The sequence below is a fragment of the Oncorhynchus nerka genome, linkage group LG22 (genome assembly GCF_034236695.1).
Source record: "Oncorhynchus nerka isolate Pitt River linkage group LG22, Oner_Uvic_2.0, whole genome shotgun sequence".
Classification (NCBI taxonomy): domain Eukaryota; kingdom Metazoa; phylum Chordata; class Actinopteri; order Salmoniformes; family Salmonidae; genus Oncorhynchus; species Oncorhynchus nerka.
The window spans coordinates 64138238-64154321 of record NC_088417.1 but is presented as its reverse complement, the minus strand read 5'-3'; the positions used below and the strand labels follow the sequence as shown (position 1 = coordinate 64154321).

At 42.4% G+C, this 16084-nt stretch overlaps 1 pseudogene; it reads left to right on the top strand.

The window, feature by feature from the left end:
- The first annotated feature begins 1435 nt into the window (after positions 1-1435).
- Positions 1436-15823, top strand: LOC115105483 (BTB/POZ domain-containing protein KCTD7-like; annotated as a pseudogene).
- The last annotated feature ends 261 nt before the right edge of the window (positions 15824-16084 follow it).

Genomic DNA, 16084 nt, shown 5'->3' with positions numbered 1-16084 from the left:
TGAGACACTGACATCGCGCACAGATGCGTGCAACTCTTGGCAGCAGTAGGAAAGCCATCGCCATCTGCACCCATTCAGCATAGCCTAGATCTACGTGACTTCTAAAGAAAATATATACATTTTTTTTTTTGTACGCTTACAATGATATTTTGATTGTTGCTTGAAACAGTTGCTAAGATTATATTTGTTTTTGATCTTTTTGAAAAATAACTATTGTAATGACCTGGCTAGATCATAAAGGGACAATTGTCCAGACAATGAATTTAGTATACGGTTTATTAACCTAACTCCACACAGGCTACTTTTTGGCCGTAGCCCACGCCAAATAAATGAAAGATACCCTATAAAACAACTATGACCTTCTCTTGTGAAGACCATATGTAAGAGAGAGAACAATTGGTAAACATGGTCTTAACTTGCAATCGCCCCGCCACTCCACCAGGATATCCGGCATCAGAGCATTCCCGTGGTTGGCAGATAGCAGGGTGATTGGCATGTCGGATTCCGCGAACACTGGGTACTGGTAAGTTCAACACAACCAACTAATGGCATAACACACAGCTGTCTGGGCGGATCGCTACACTATTTTGGATGCAGCAGTTAGCTAGAATGCTAACGCTCATGTATATATGCTGTAGCTTGTAGCACAAGCTAGCCAAAGAGCCATTTTACTGGTTGAAGTGTTTAAAAAAAAAAGTATAATGCAGTTCAATTTGCGATGATGACACACATTATATTAAGCAATATATTCATAAGAGCCTTAAAATTCAATTATAATCCAAAATTAGTGTGAAATTCACCCATAAGCAACATGTAAATGGGCTTTTTTTCTGGCGTTCTATAAGAACTCCCCATTGTTTTGCCACCAATTTGCGCGCACCGCAAAAGGGGTCTGTCTTTTGAGCAGGGGTTCTCAACTCTTATTGCCGTGTCAAAAACAACTAGGAACTCGGAGATCTCAAAGTTCCGTGCGTTCAAAACAGCGAACTCTGGGGAAAAAACAAGCTTCGACTGGGGAAAAAAATGATTTGAACGGTCATCCAAATCGGAATTCCAACTCGGGAACTTGGGCCTCTTTCTAGTGCTGCGACCTGAAGATCACTGAAGTCATAATTTGACCTCGTATTTTTCCAAGTTCCCCGAAGGTTTTGAACGCGGCATAACCCTACGAGGTCAGCAGCCTGCTGGCATTCTGTTCTACCTGATAAATAATTTCACACACCTGATGTCCCGGGTCTAAATCAGTCCCTGATTAGAGGGGAACGATGAAAAATGCAGTGGAACTGGCTTCGAGGTCAACAGTTGAGTTTGAGGGATATAGAGCATATTATCACGCCTGATTTAGGTTACATTATAACAGAACTTTGTCGTGCTATCTAGAGGGCGCAAATGTTATATTGAGTTTATTATGCATTTACAATCTTGAAAGGTGTGTTGTTTTTGTCGGTTTAAAATCACGGTTTTCATTTGTTAGTCTCATTTTCAGTGTAACATACGCATAATCGGAATACTTGGAAGTATATAAACTACGAATTAAACGTAGGCTAAGCAACCCATAGGCTATTGTACAGAACTCGCTCAGTTGGCGTAACAGTTTGAGGTTCTCGTCGTGCGTAACGTGTTTCTTCTCCCTGGAGACATTTCTACTCCAAGCTGCCTTATTGCAATATGTCAGCTAGAGGGCGTTAATGAGAGTACACGCAAAGTAGGTAAAGGGGATTATTCTCTCGTACCATACTGTAAATGTACCTATCAGCTGACACGTACCACCCCTAGGTTGATTACAGTGTTGTCCTGTCATCCCTTACAATCAAACGTGGATGGTGCTTTATCCTTGGTGATTGATTTGAGTTCACCGGATGCACTGGCCACTCACAGACCTGGTGTGTGTGCATGCAGCAGTATGGATCTGACGAGGCTTCCAATGGAGAACGACCGCCGCTCTCTTTCAACATGTCCAGCCCTTTACCCGTGGCTCCTTCACGGTTAAGGAGAGGCGAGCACTCCCTCATTCGAGAGTAATGGTGTTTTTTTCGGCCGCTAGTGAGCCTGGAAAACCAGGCGATGCAATGTCTAGTGCAGGCTCTGTGAAGGGTGATTTCCGAAAGCTATCCGCACCGAACCTAAATCTGGGCAAGTCTCTCAGCAGCACGTTAAACGCATCGCCATCTCCTGAGGTGAGGAGATGGGCGTTTGTTGTTGTTTATCCAGTGACATTTGTAGCTAAAGGTGCTTAATTAGGATGTGAGTTCAATGGCTATATAAACGTCGCTATCTGTGAGAATCTCTCTTTGCACATTTTCTGTACAATTCAGCATTGATCAGAAAGAAACTGTAAATTATATGGATCCGTCTCCACGGGCAACGTAGGTACGTTCAGTTAGTTTGAACGCTTGCTACGTTGCGTTTGTACTGAAGACAAGTTTCCCCAAAACATTATTGTACGTTCTTGAACAGACTTTGAGATACGTTTGCTACCGTTTGATGTGTGGGGAGGTGTGGCTTGAAGCAATGAGTTACTTATTTAAAGGCCAGTGGCCATGCTTACAGCGTTCCACAACCCAACCCTGCCCTGTTTTTCAACTGGTCTTCAGTACAGCACTGTTTCCGTTAAGTTGAACGTTCCAGAACGTAAAAACATACTGAACGCTGCCCATGTATTTCTTCTTCCGGTGTTGTCTTTACCATGATTGGTTCACCACCCACATAGAGGGATAGCCCAATTGGCTCTTGTTTTCTGTGACAGCCCCTCACTGGGATTGATCTTTAATCGTGTGAAGGGAAACCCTTGCCGACAGTGTCATGTTTAATGACTGTCACTTTTGATGATGGGCCCAATATGTCTGGTCGATATCTGCCTTGTGATTATAATATCCTTAGCAGTAATCCCATCCTCTTATTGCTGATACCATGGCTAAGGGCTGTGTCCAGGCACTCCGCGATGCGTCGTGCGTAAGAACCGCCCTTAGCCGTGGTATATTCGCCATATACCACACACCCTCCCTTATTGCTTAAATTTATATGTAGATGCATACTGAACAACTTTATTTGTATTGGTTTTAAGTATTTTAATACATTTTTATCTTTTTAATAACACTTATTTGAGATGTCTACTTGATAGCTATGTGTAGGTAGGTAGTTTGTGGGTTTTATTTGTTTAGACACACCTACTCATTCAAGGGTATTTCTTTGCACACACTTGGCATTTTCTCAACCAGCTTCATGAGGTAGTCACCTGGAATGCATTTCAATTAACAGGTGTGCCTTCTTAAAAGTTCATTTGTGGAATCTCTTTGCTTCTTAATGCATTTGAGACAATTAGTTGTGTTGTGACAAGGTAAGGGTGGTATGCAGAACATAGCCCTATTTTGTAAAAGACCAAGTCCATATTATGGCAATAACAAATCAAATGAGCAAAGAGAAATGACAGTCCATCATTACTTTAAGACATGAAGGTCAGTCAATCCGGAACATTTCAAGAATTTTGAAAGTTACTTCAAGTGCAGTCGCAAAAACCATCAAGTGCTATGATGAAACTGGTTCTCATGAGGACTGTCACAGGAAAGGAAGACCTAGAGTTACCTCTGCTGCAGAGGATACGTTCATTAGATTTGCCAGCCTCAGAAATTGCAGCCCAAATAAATGCTTCACAGAGTTCATGTAACAGACACATCTCAACATCAACTGTTCAGAGGAGACTGTGTGAATCAGGCCATCATGGTTGAATTGCTGCAAAGAAACCACCACTAAAGGACACCAATAATAAGAGACTTCCTTGGGTAAAGAAACACGAGCAATGGACATTAGACCAGTGGAAATCTGTCCATTAGTCTGATGAGTCCAATTTTGAGATTTTTGGTTCCAACCGCTGTATATTTGTGAGACGCAGAGTAGGTGAACGGATGTTCTCCTCATGTGTGGTTCCCACTGTGAAGAATGGAGCAGGATCTGTAATTGTGTGGGGGCGCTTTGCTGGTGACAGTCAGTGATTTATTTAGGATTAAAGGCACACTTAACCAGCATGGCTACCACAGCATTCTGCAGCGATACGCCCTCCCATCTGGTTTGCGCTTATTGGGACTATCATTTGTTTTTCAACAGGAGGTGAGGGTAGGCAACAACATCTCCACCCCGCTGATCCTCAACACTGGGGCCCCACAAGGGTGCGTTCTGAGCCCTCTCCTGTACTCCCTGTTCACCCACGACTGCGTGGCCACACACGCCTCCAACTCAATCATCAAGTTTGCGGACGACACAACAGTGGTAGGCTTGATTACCAACAACGACGAGATGGCCTACAGGGAGGAGGTGAGGGCCCTCGGAGTGTGGTGTCAGGAAAATAACCTCACTCAACATCAACAAAACTAAGGAGATGATTGTGGACTTCAGAAAACAGCAGAGGGAACACCCCCCTATCCACATTGATGGAACAGTAGTGGAGAGGGTAGCAAGTTTTAAGTTCCTCGGCATACACATCACAGACAAACTGAATTGGTCCACCCACACAGACAGCATCGTGAAGAAGGCGCAGCAGCGCCTCTTCAACCTCAGGAGGCTGAAGAAATTCGGCTTGTCACCAAAAGCACTCACAAACTTCTACAGATGCACAATCGAGAGCATCCTGTCGGGCTGTATCACCGCCTGGTACGGCAACTGCTCCGCCCACAACCGTAAGGCTCTCCAGAGGGTAGTGAGGTCTGCACAACGCATCACCGGGGGCAAACTACCTGTCCTCCAGGACACCTACACCACCCGATGTCACAGGAAGGCCATAAAGATCATCAAGGACAACAACCACCCGAGCCACTGCCTGTTCACCCCGCTATCATCCAGAAGGCGAGGTCAATACAGGTGCATCAAAGCTGGGACCGAGAGACTAAAAAACAGCCACCACTAACATTGAGTGGCTGCTGCCAACACACTGACTCAACTCCAGCCACTTTAATAATGGGAATTGATGGGAAATTATGTAAAATATATCACTAGCCACTTTAAACAATGCTACCTAATATAATGTTTACATACCCTACATTATTCATCTCATATGTATACGTATATACTGTACTCTATATCATCTACTGCATCCTTATGTAATACATGTATCACTAGCCACTTTAACTATGCCACTTTGTTTACATACTCATCTCATATGTATATACTGCACTCAATACCATCTACTGTATCTTGCCTATGCCGCTCTGTACCATCACTCATTCATATATCTTTATGTACATATTCTTTATCCCCTTACACTTGTGTCTATAAGGTAGTAGTTTTGGAATTGTTAGCTAGATTACTTGTTGGTTATTACTGCATTGTCGGAACTAGAAGCACAAGCATTTCGCTACACTCGCACTAACATCTGCTAACCATGTGTATGTGACAAATAAAATTTGATTTGATTTGACCTCCAGGCTGTGTAAGGGCTATTTTACCAAGAAGGAGAGTGATGGAGTGCTTCACCAGATGACCTGGCCTCCACAAATAACCCAGCCTCAACCCAATTGAGATGGTTTGGGATGAGTTGGACCGCAGAGTGAAGGAAAGCAGCTAACAAGTGCTCGGCATATGTGGGAACTCCTTAACCTCACTGGGATATGTGGGACCTGGCCAAAAGCCAGTGAAAATGCAGAGCGCCAAATTCAAATAAATTACTATAAAAATCTAACTTTCATGAAATCACACATGCAAGATAGCAAATTAAAGCTACACTTGTTGTGAATCCAGCCAACATGTCAGATTTCAAAAAGGCTTTTCGGCTAAAGCAAACAATGCTATTATCTGAGGATAGCGCCATAGTAAACAAAGAGAGCGAAGCATATTTCAACCCTGCAGGTGCGACACAAAACGCAGAAATGAAAATATAATTCATGCCTTTGACAAGCTTTTTTTGTTGGCACTCCAATATGTCCCATAAACATCACAAATGGTCCTTTTGTTCGATTAATTCCGTCGATATACATCCAAAATGTCCATTTATTTGGCGCGTTTGATCCGGAAAAACACCGGTTTCAACTTGAGCAACGTGAATACAAAATATCTCAAGTTACAACTTTAGGTATTTTTTAACGTAAATAATCGATAAAATTGAGGATGGAATGATCTGTGTTCAATACAGGAGGAAAACAAACTGTAGCTAGCTTTCTGGTGACGCGCCTCTATCTAACAGTACACTTCAAGTTACCCTCGTTCAAGATGGCCATACTTCTTCATTACACAAAGGAAAAACCTCAACCAATTTCAAAAGACTGTTGTCATCCAGTGGAAGCGATAGGAACTGCAAGAAGGTCCCTTAGAAATCTGGATTCCCATTGAAAAGAGAGTGACCTAAAAAAAAAACATCTGAATGGTTTGTCCTCAGGGTTTCGCCTGCTAAATAAGTTCTGTTATACTCACAGACATGATTCAAACAGTTTTAGAAACTTCAGAGTGTTTTCTACCCAAATCTACTAATACTATGCATATCTTATCATCTGGGGATGAGTAGCAGGCAGTTGAATATGGGCATGCATTTCATCCGGATGTGAAAATACTGCCCCCTGTCACCAAGAAGTTAAAGACTATTGTAAAAGCATTCCAGGTGAAGCTGGTTGAGAGAATGCCAAGAGTGTGCAAAGCTGTCATCAAGGCAAAAGGTGGCTACTTTGAAGAATCTAAAATCTATTTTGATTTAACACTTTTTTGGTTACTACATAATTCCATAGTTTTGATTTCTTTCACTATTATTCTACAATGTAAAAAATAGTACTAATAAAGAAAAACCCTTTAATGAGTAGGTGCATCCAAAACTTTGACTGATAATGTATGTGTGTGTGTGTACATATTTATTTATTTGGCTACTGTGAAGCAACTGCAAAGGAATATTTTTTAAATCGTATTTAACCCTTATTTAACTAGGCAAGTCAGTTAAGAACAAATTCTTATTTACAATGACGGCCGACCCTAACCCGAACGATGCTGGGCAAATTGTGCGCCGCCCTATGGGACTCCCAATCATGGCCAGTTGTGATACAGCCTGGAATCGAACTAGCACACTAATAACGCCTCTATCACTGAGATGCAGTGCCTTAGACCACTGCGCAACTCAGGAGCCCCAAGATTAGAGGTGATAGAAATTAGGTTCATGCTCTACAACATCCGCAGAGTACGACCCTGCCTCACACAGGAAGCAGCGCAGGTCCTAATCCAGGCACTTGTCATCTCCCGTCTGGATTACTGCAACTCGCTGTTGGCTGGGCTCCCTGCCTGTGCCATTAAACCCCTACAACTCATCCAGAACGCCGCAGCCCATCTGGTGTTCAACCTTCCCAAGTTCTCTCACGTCACCCCGCTCCTCCGCTCTCTCCACTGGCTTCCAGTTGAAGCTCGCATCCGCTACAAGACCATGGTGCTTGCCTACGGAGCTGTGAGGGGAACGGCACCTCAGTACCTCCAGGCTCTGATCAGGCCCTACACCCAAACAAGGGCACTGCGTTCATCCACCTCTGGCCTGCTTGCCTCCCTACCACTGAGGAAGTACAGTTCCCGCGCAGCCCAGTCAAAACTGTTCGCTGCTCTGGCCCCCCAATGGTGGAACAAACTCCCTCACGACGCCAGGACAGCGGAGTCAATCACCACCTTCCGGAGACACCTGAAACCCCACCTCTTTCAGGAATACCTAGGATAGGATAAAGTAATCCTTCTCACCCCCCTTAAAAGATTTAGATGCACTATTGTAAAGTGGCTGTTCCACTGGATGTCTTAAGGTGAACGCACCAATTTGTAAGTCGCTCTGGATAAGAGCGTCTGCTAAATGACTTAAATGTAAATGTAATAGAAGAAAACAAAAGAAAATGACAGTTATTTATTGTTGATGAGTTCTGTATTTGCACTTGTCACATTTTTAAATGTTTAGTAAAATTGGTCTGATGTTATATAAAAGTATTATTTTTTTCAAATGAATTCATGATTATGGTATCTAATGGAATCCAGCTTTTTTTTAAACCAAAATAAAATGTACTGTATTTTATGCACAGACCTTCCAAAATGGATAATGCACTGTCCTGATTTTTTTCCAATCACTCATAGTTTCCTGAGGTAATTTCTCTCAATGTGGGTGGCACCTACTTCACCACCCGTCTGTCCACATTAAGGCGCTATGAAGACACCATGCTCGCCGCCATGTTCAGTGGACGCAAACACATCCCACGTGATGCTGAAGGTCGCTTCTTCATTGACCGGGATGGAGCATATTTCAGGTGAGCACTCTTCAAATAGCCTGCAGCAAAACATGCTTATTACATGTTAATAATAGTGAGTGAGCATGCCAGACCCTTATTATGCAACACCTTTGACAAGAAAGCACCATTAACAGGTTGACTGACAAAATGGTAAGGTGGGCTATCCATGTCTAGACAAGGTTGAATGAACAGATGATGAAGGATGGTGGATGCAATTTCAACTCAAACCCGTGTTTGTTTGCATGTTCCTTGTATAGGGACATCCTGAACTTCCTGCGCGAGGGCGAGCTACCTCAGAGGGATCATGTGAGGGCGGTACATAGGGAGGCCCTGTACTATGCTATTGGTCCACTGTTAGACAGCTTGGAGGACACTCAGCCACTCACAGGCGAGAAAGTCCGCCAGGCCTTCCTCGATCTCCTACCCTACTACAAGGGTAACTGGCACTTTACGTTCACCCGCTAACCCTATTGCATATGGTTGCTTACATGTGAAGGCCCAGTGCAGTCAAAATCGGTTTTCCTGTGTTGTATCATATTGGACAACAGCTGAGGAAACGAACACTTTAAAAGCGTCAAAAAATGTGATCAGTGTTACTTCCTGATAGTTGCTGGTTGAAAATGCACTACATGGCTAAAAGTATGTGGGACACCTCTTCAAATTAGTGGATTCAGCTATTTCAGCCACAGCTGTTGCTGACAGATGTATATAATTGAGCACACAGCCATGCAATCTCCTTAGACAAACATTAGCCTGTACTGACGAGCTCAGTGACTTTCAACGTGGCATCGTCATAGAATGCAACCTCTCCAACAAGTCAGTTCGTCAAATTTCTGTCCTGCTACAGCTGCCTCTGTCAACTTTAAGTGCTGACATTGTGAAGTGGAAACGTCTCGGAGCCACAAAGGCTCAGCCACGAAGTGAAAGGCCACACAAGCTCACAGAACGGGACCGCCGAATGCAGAAGTGCATAAAAATTGTCTGTCCTCGTTTGCACCACTCACTACCGAGTTCCAAACTGCCTCTGGAAGCAATGTCACCACAATAACTGTTCATCGGGAGCATCAAGAAATGGGTTTCCATGGTCGAGCAGCCACACACAAGCCTAAGATCACCATCCCAAGCGTCGGCTGGAGTGGTGTAAAGCTCGCCGTCTGGACTCTGGAGCAGTGGAAATGCGTTCTCTGGAGTGATGAATCACGCTTCACCATCTGACAGTCTGGAGAACGCTACCTGCACGAATGCATAGTGCCCACTGTAAAGTTAGGTGGAAGAGGAATAATGGTCTGGGGCTGTTTATCATGGTTCGGGCTCAGCCCCTTAGTTCCAGTGAAGGGAAATCTTAACTCTACAGCGTACAATGACATTGTAGACGATTCTGTGCTTCCAACTTTGTGGTAACAGGTTGGGGAAGGCCCTTTCCTGTTGCAGCATGACAATGCCCCGTGTACAAAGCAAGGTCCATACAGAAATGGTTTGTCGAGATTGGTGTGGAAGATCTTGACTGGCCTGCACAGAACCCTGACCTCAAACCCACTAATGCTCTTGTGGCTGAATGTTCCAACATCTAATGGAAAGCCTTCCCAGAAGAGTGGAGGCTGTTATAGCAGCAAAGGGGGGACCCACTCCATATTAATGCCCATGATTTTGGAATGAGATGTTCAACGAGCAGGTGTCCACATACTTTTAGCCATGTAGTGTATGTTAGAGAAAGACCCCACTGAATGATTCAGAACGAATTTGTCTTGGTAAAATGTATTTTAAAACATAAGGAAGTGAACTGTCATCACCAAAGCGCTCTGCACAGAGTGGGTGTACACACTAGAATATGTTCTATGCAGTTATGAATTCATATATGCTTTTATGAATGCTTAGCAAATGTTATAATGCATTTTTATGGGTGTAATAGGAGGCACCATAAACTCATTACACCCAGGTGGTTCATAGAAACTATTATCTATCTCTTCATCCCCATCTTAGCTTTTTCAAACAGGAAATCTGTGGAATACTGCCTTTGAAACAGACAATGTGTCTCCCACCAGGGGCTGGGTTAGGCCAAGATAGAAGCAGGCAGACAGGCAGATGAGAGACTAGCATGTGATAAATCCTACGCGGATGCTTCTCTTTCTTTCTTTCTATTCCTATCTATCGCACTTTCTCTTTGAGCCTCATCCTCCCAGACTAATTGTATGAATGGGGCTATGGGCGCCCACTCTCTGCCATCGTGATGATGCCAGAGAGCGAGAGCACAACTCACTACCGAGTTCCAAATTGACTCTGGAAGCAATGTAACCACAATAACTGTTCGTCGGGAGCTTCAAGAAATGGGTTTCCATGGTCGAGCAGCCACACACAAGCCTAAGATCACCGTACCAAGCGTCTGCTGGAGTGGTGTAAAGCTCGCCGTCTGGACTCTGGAGCAGTGGAAATGCGTTCTCTGGAGTGATGAATCACGCTTCACCATCTGGCAGTCCAACGCACAAACCTGGATTTGGCTGATGCCAGGAGAACCGCTACCTGCCCCAATGCATAGTGCCAACTAAAGTTTGGTGGAAGAGGAATAATGGTCTGGGGCTGTTTTTCATGGTTCGGGCTCAGCCCCTTAGTTCCAGTGAAGGGAAATCTTAACGCTACAGTGTACAATGACAATGAGTGTTTTTGTCACAACCCAGCTCGTGGGAAGTGACAAAGAGCTCTTATAGGACCAGGGCACAAATAATAATATAATAATAATCAATAATTTTGCTCTTTATTTAGCCATCTTGCATATTAAACCTTATTTACTGCACCTGTACATAGCCCATCTATAATTTAGCCCAAACAACTACCGCTCCCCCTTCTGTATTTATTTATTTTGCTCCTTTGCACCCAATTATTTCTATCTCTACTTTGCACATTCTTCCACTGCAAATCTACCATTCCAGTGTTTTACTTGCTATATTGTATTTACTTCGCCACCATGGCCTTTATTTTGCCTTTACCTCCCTTATCTCACCTCATTTGCTCACATTGTATATAGACTTATTTTCCTACTGTATTATTGACTATGTTTGATTTACTCCATGTGTAACTCTGTGTTGTTGTATGTGTCGAACTGCTTTACTTTATCTTGGCCAGGTCGCAATTGTAAATGAGAACTTGTTCTCAACTTGCCTACCTGGTTAAATAAAGGTGAAATAAATAAAAAAAAATCATTAAAAATGGTGAATAACTCACCACAGATTAATGAGAAGGGTGTGCTTGAAAGGATGATAAAAACTCTGCAATGTTGGGTTGTATTGGAGAGAGTCTCAGTCTTAAATAATTTTCCACACAGTCTGCCCGTATTTAGTTTTCATGCTAGTGAGGGCCGAGAATCCACTCTCACATAGGTACGTGGTTGCAAAGGGCATCAGTGTCTTAACAGCGCGATTTGCCAAGGCAAGAAACTCTGAGCGCAGCCCTATCCAGAAATCTGACAGTGGCTTCTGATTAAATTCAATTTTCACCGAACCGCTTGTTGCAATTTCGATGAGGCTCTCTTGTTCAGATATTGCTAAGTGGACTGGAGGCAGAGCATGAAAGGGATAACGAATCCAGTTGTTTGTGTCGTCCGTTTCGGTAAAGTACCTGCGTAATTGCGCACCCAACTCACTCAGGTGCTTCGCTATATCACATTTGACATTGTTCGTAAGCTTGAGTTCATTTGCACACAAAAAATCATACAATGATGGAAAGACCTGTGTGTTGTCCTTGTTAATGCAGACAGAAAAGAGCTCCAACTTCTTAATCATAGCCTCAATTTTGTCCCGCACATTGAATATAGTTGCAGAGAGTCCCTGTAATCCTAGAATCAGATCATTCAGGTGAGAAAAAACATCATTCAGATCGGCCAGTCGTGTGAGATACTCATCATGCAAGCGGTCAGACAAGTGAAAATTATGGTCAGTGAAGAAAACTTTAAGCCCGTATCGCATTTTTTTTAAAATGTGTCAATATCATTGCATAATGCAGAAAATACACAAGAGTTTAGGGGCCTTGCTAATTATTTGACTAGGCTACCTGTATTTGTCATTGTTATTTCGCTGAACATTGTTTCATTTTATTTTTGGCAGTGAAACGAGGCTACTCAGGTGAGAAAAAAACTTTATTTTTATTTGGCATTGGCGTACCCCAGTTTGGGAATACCTGATCTAGTGGAAGGCTTTCCCAGAAGAGTGGAGGCTGTTATAGCAGCAGAGGGGGGACCAACTCCATGTTAATGCCCATGACTTTGGAATAAGATGTTTGTCGAGCAGGTGTACACATACTTTTGGGCATGTAGTGTACAATTTACAAAGGACCTTCTAATCAGCAGGTTTTTACATGGGTGGGGTTTTGGCTTGCCTGGTGCCATCACCAAGCTCTATAAATTAATAACAAAAAGCGTTTAAACCTCTCTACCAATAACCGCTAGTTTTCAGGTTACGTATCCCTCCCATTAGGCCACTCCAATTAGTCCCTCACTCAGACCACTCCCAGACAGTCCTAGCAAAGTTATTGCTTGAGAAATCGTTTTGGGGTAAAAAGCTAATTTTGTTTCTTTTTGAATGGAACCTAGAAATTACTTGATGTTGAGATAAAAATGGCTGCATTGGGCCTTTTAAGTGGCATTGACTATAATAAAGTAGAAATGTGTGAAGTAAATGGAAATGTGTCAATTAACTATTTTGGAAAAGCTTGGACTGGAGTGAAGTTATCCCTTGTATTGTTTCCAGATAATCTGGAGCGCATCGTGGAGATCGCCAAGCTGCGGGCCATGCAGAGGAAGGCGCGCTTCGCCAAGCTGAAGATCTGCGTGTACAAGGAGGAGATGCCCATCACGCCGTACGAGCGGCCACTCTTCAACTCACTGCGCTTTGAGCGCACGGAGAGCGAGGCCAAACTGTTCGAACACCACTGTGAGGTGGACGTGTCGTTCGGGCCCTGGGAGGCGGTGGCGGATGTTTACGACTTGCTCCACTGCATTGTCAGCGACCTGGCGGAGCGCGGCATCACTGCCGACCAGCAATGCATCGGCGTCTGCGACAAACACCTCATCAACCACTACTACTGCAAGAGGCCAATCTACGAGTTCAAGATCACATGGTGGTAAAGTAAGGGGAAGACAGAACTCTCTCCCTTTCTGTCTGTCGCTGTGTTTTTTGTTGTGAGGTGGACTTGTGTTGTAATAGGCTGACTGATCTCCTTCCTGGTCCCTCAGGTTGAGAGAGAAATTGGGTTGTCAATGTTATTCCCCCTTTTCAAGAACTGAAACCTATGAAGTGCTGAGTTTATAGAAAGGAGCGAGTCGGACAGTTGTTGTTCTGTTTCCTTATTGAATAGTTGTGACCAATGTTTTTTCTTTCTGTTTCTTTTTTTATAAACAGCATTAACCTAGGCTCTCATTGGCTGTTTTATTGTGTTAAACTCTGGGAGTTTTTGTGCTCATCCAAGCTTGTGGACCATCAAGTTTTTCAGAAAAGGGTCAAGTTAATCTCATATTGTGATTACAGTGTTGTCTGTCTCTTTGGTTTAATTCCTATTTATGCTATTATGTTTTCTACGCTTTGCGTTTCTCTGTTAGCCACTTTGATGGTCGCGAGAGAAAGCCTTCACAAATTAACTGGATGCAATTTAGCAAGCTGATGAAATATTTCTCATCTACATGAAGAGTAAATGTCTATTTTTGTTACTGATGCTGGTATTTTCTGTCACTTACTCTCCCATAAACCTTTAGAAGTTCTAGGTTAGAGACACAAGTAAATGTAGATGTTCTTTGCTATACGGTCTGTGATCAGAAAGGCTTTGGAAAGTCATTCTCTTTTTACTATTCCAGTTTGAGAGAACCAAAGTCAACTAGAGAGTTTAAAATCAAATAGGTTAAAGGGGCATGGGCAAAGTTATTTTACTTCAGTTGCCTCATGAGAGATCCAAGATATATTGCTTTTTTTTAATGGAAATGTTTATCTTGCAGTTGAAAATTATGCATCTTCTTTTTGTAAAAAGAATTCCTGATGGTGACCCTACTGCCCCAGAATGTATGTCTCTGAAGGGGTTTCTATAGCAGATGGAACATTGAAATGTGCTGCTAAAGGTAATTTACACATAAAAAGCTATTGTCAATTTAGCAGATTTTTACGATACTTTACATTTATCTGATATTTGCCATTAAATTATTGAATAATCTTCTTTTGCAGCATGACAGATTAGTCACACAAGTTTCATAGATCATTTTATATGACATATTTCTACTGATTTAAACAAATTCAGCTTAAGTGCCTTTTCTTAAGGGCAACTGTTTCACTTACACTTACATGGTGTTTAAACCAGGAAACCACACAATATTTCTAATCAAGGACTGCAGTGACAGTATTGTCACCTCCTCCGTGGGTTCTGTTTTCTTTCTTGTTCCCCATGTTGTTATTTAGTGAATATGTATTAGATTTTCAGATGTCATAATATGTCCATTTTAATTACATTTTCATAGAATAGGCTACAAGTTCTAGTTTTAGAGGGATTATGTGCAATTTACTGTTTGTACAAGCACCTGTATTTCTGTTGTCAAAAATGTATGTGAATCCATTACTTTGATAGTTTTCAGAAGGTAATACAATTATAACAACACAATACTGTATGTCCAGATGGCTGGGGTGATCCATTATAGGCTCATTTAATGCTTTAAAACATAACAAACAAGAAGGTACGTCAGGTAGATCAAGATTAAGTCTTGTTTTGTGCTATTGATGTGATGTCTCTGACACAATTTGAGTTTTGACTTAGATAATGTGACTGTCTTTTCCCTCTGTTTAACTGTGATTCTAGGACTAGGTTGAGTCATTGACAAAAAGTGTTAAGAGTTGCCCACTTTCTTACTGATGGATGTCAATTGAGCCTGTCACAGATCGAGGCTTCAATCTTTTAAGATTCAATTGCAGGGATGGTTTGGGGTTAAAATAATCCCATTTTATTTATTTATTTCGGCATTAAAGGCAAATTTGACTTTATGAACGTTCCAGGCACCTTATTGAAGTTTCTCCCCTGGCTAGTGAATGTCTTTTGCAGATCCCATAGCTGGCCAATGTTGTCTAGGCTGCTCATGGCATGGGAAAGTTGAAAAACAATGCACAGCTAGACCAGTGCCCTACTATTAAGTTTACAAGAGTAATATCTTGCTTTAAAATACATACTGCATTATTTGTTGTAATGCTATGATGTATTGTGCTAATAGTAAGTCGTGTATATTTTTTGTTTTTATAACAAGGTTCAAATACAGTTTGTGTTTGACTGTATAAAATTATCAGTCTCTGTGGTTGTTAATGTTATGCAAACAATGTGCCAATGTTTCAAGTTGCCAAATGCAGTACTACCATGAAATGAACCAAGCAACCTAAACTGAAAACATGTGGATGGAGACCCAGACCTGGGATCATTTGCTGATCTGTCATTGAAACCAAGCTCATCTGTGTCATTCATCAGTGCAACAACTTGGCACTTATCACATTTTTGTGACCACATTTGGCCAGGATGTCATCTCTCTCTGCTTCTTGGCAGTTATCTGTGTTTTATTCATCATAAGCCTAATAATAAAGATGATCTAGCTTCAATATGCATCTCTCTCATATATAACCAAATATTCCACATTGTTGGTATGCTAACTGTTGAATTGGAATGGATGAATGCATGTAGGGTCAGGGGAAAATATACACAGTACAATGAATGACATGAATGTTACTGCACTCCAACTGCTAGGGGTACCATTCCAATTCTCCACCTCTCCTGACAATTCCCAGCCACATAATGCAGGAAAACTGTAATCCGATCACCTTTACTCCACACACAGAGACGCATACAAAGCTCTCCCTCGC